This window comes from Drosophila grimshawi, unplaced genomic scaffold (genome assembly GCF_018153295.1).
Source record: "Drosophila grimshawi isolate 15287-2541.00 unplaced genomic scaffold, ASM1815329v1 contig_44, whole genome shotgun sequence".
NCBI classification, from domain to species: domain Eukaryota; kingdom Metazoa; phylum Arthropoda; class Insecta; order Diptera; family Drosophilidae; genus Drosophila; species Drosophila grimshawi.
In genome coordinates, this window is record NW_025063240.1 from 10,639,419 (window position 1) to 10,641,746 (window position 2,328).

Genomic DNA, 2,328 nt, shown 5'->3' on the forward strand with positions numbered 1-2,328 from the left:
TGTAGTTGTTGTTTTTGAGCACCACACATTTAAAATTATTTTTTTAATATGTGTATTTATTTCTTAATTACTTTGTTTTGTTGTTGTATACTTTAATTGCTAATATCATAAAAATATCACAAACTTTTGCTTATGCGATGTTCGCGTGTTGTGTTTTCAACAATTGCAATTATGTTTTATATTTTTTATTGTTAATATTTATAATTCAAACTTGGCAAGCTTTGCGTTTTATTCACTGCATGTATATATTTTCTTTAATTTTTATTTCTTTTAAGACACTTCAATTGCGACCTTATGCACTTATTATTATTATTATTAAAAAATTTCTTTTAATTTAATTTTTCTTTTCTTTTTAAATTGCTTGTATAAAACTTTTGATGTTGTTAATTGTATTAAAAAATTTGGCAAGTTTAGTTTAGTGAGAGAGCAAAAATTGATTAGCTTAAAAATTGTTGTTGTTGTGGTTGTTGTTGTTGTTGTGAATCGCAGCTAGGTACAATTAAGAGTTGAGAGTTGAGTTTTAGCAAGTTGGGTGACTAAAAAAATTTATCGTTAATCGTTAAAATGCGACGTGCGTAAAGCGTTTTGAATATCAATAAATATGCGATTTGGTTTTTTGTTTGTTTTTAATAACTGACGCGTGTTAACGTTTAAAAGGTTGTTGTTAGTTGTTTGTTGCCGTTATTGTTGTTGCTGTTGTTGCTGCTGTTGTTGCACGCGCGTTCGTTATACACTTCGTACCCGTGTACCGTTTCTTGTTGTCGCCGCGTCAACGTGCAAATAACAAATAACGAAAACGTACGAAAAAATTTTCACTGCAACGCAAAGAGATTTTCCCGTCGTCGCGTCGTCGTCGTCGTCGTCAGCGTCGTCGGCATCGTCGTCGTCGTCGTCTTCGCTGCCTTCGGCTGCACCACCAACACGTACACAACCAGTGTGTGTGTGCGAGAGAGAGAGAGAGAGTGAGCGTGTGTGTGTGTGAGAGAGAGGAGGGTGGTGGCGGCACCAGAGCAATTGCAATTGCACACACAATTTTTGGCCAACCGAATAATGTAAACAGCAAGATTTTTTGTAGCTTGACTTGGCTTGGGGACTCGGCTTATAACTGATCAACTTCTGCGATATTTCGGATTTTTTTTGGCGACGGCGGCGAACGCGTGCGGGGCTCTGACGTTGAACCTGAACCGACACTGCCCAGCAAGACACTGGCGCAGCCAGCGACCTTTCTAAGTAGAATAGGCTGGCGACGCAGCTGCTGCCGACGCCACACCAACACAAGCACACGGCAGCAACAGCAGCAGCAGCAACACCAACGCAGCAGCTAGCATGTGTTAGTGTGTGTGTGTTGGCGTCTCATTCGCCGGATAAAGTCGACTCAGAGCGGCAGAGATAGAGAGAGAGAGAGGGAGAGCAAGAGCGAGAGAGAGAGAGAGAGGCAGTGGGAGAGCGTGAGACCGCAGCACGTGCAAAAAACAACATAAAAGCTGCCTGCTGATTTTTGTCGCAGTTGTTTTTGCATTTTTATCTCTCCACTTCGCGACTGTCAGCTGATGTTGTTGCTGTTGTTGGCGTTAGTGGCAACTGCAACTGCCGAGCTGCTGCTGCTGCTGCGGATGTTACTGTTGTTGGGGCAGCTGCTGTTGCTGTTGCCCCCACACACTAGTTGTAGTTGTTGTTTATGGCTGCGTGGGTTTCTAATTGCTCAAACTTTATACCAATGAGGAGAGTTCGTTGCATTTTCGCTTTTGCAAAAGCGAGCTCCGAATAGGCGCCTCCCACTTTTCCATTGTTGTTGCTGCTCCGCTGTTTTGGAGCGTTGAAAGCAGTTGCAGCTGGATTGGTTTAGGGGCACAGCCTATCGAGATTGACTAGACGGGATGGGGGTGTAAAAACTAAATTAGTAATAAGCATAATGATATATTTTTACTGGTTTACCAGCTGCACTTTAAAACAGTTGCGCAATTTATAACGATTTTTATTCAATTAGTGCATATCTGTAAATATAATATTTAAGTACATTTATATAATAAGAATATACATAAATCTAATATACAAATAAATTTATAAATTCAACAAGCCTAGATTTATGTTGTTGACTTAAGCTTGTTAAAAGTAAAAAAATTTTACGATTTGGTATGCCAAAATGGTTGAGATTTGAAGCTAATGATTTTCTATCTTTTTATTACTTTTTTAATAGTAGACAATAGATGTATTAAGTATTTAATAAACTTTGTTTGCGTTGTCAACAATATCAACATTTATCACATTTAAAAATTATTAACTATTAATTATTCAAAAGGAAACCAACAAAAATATTTACATTATGAA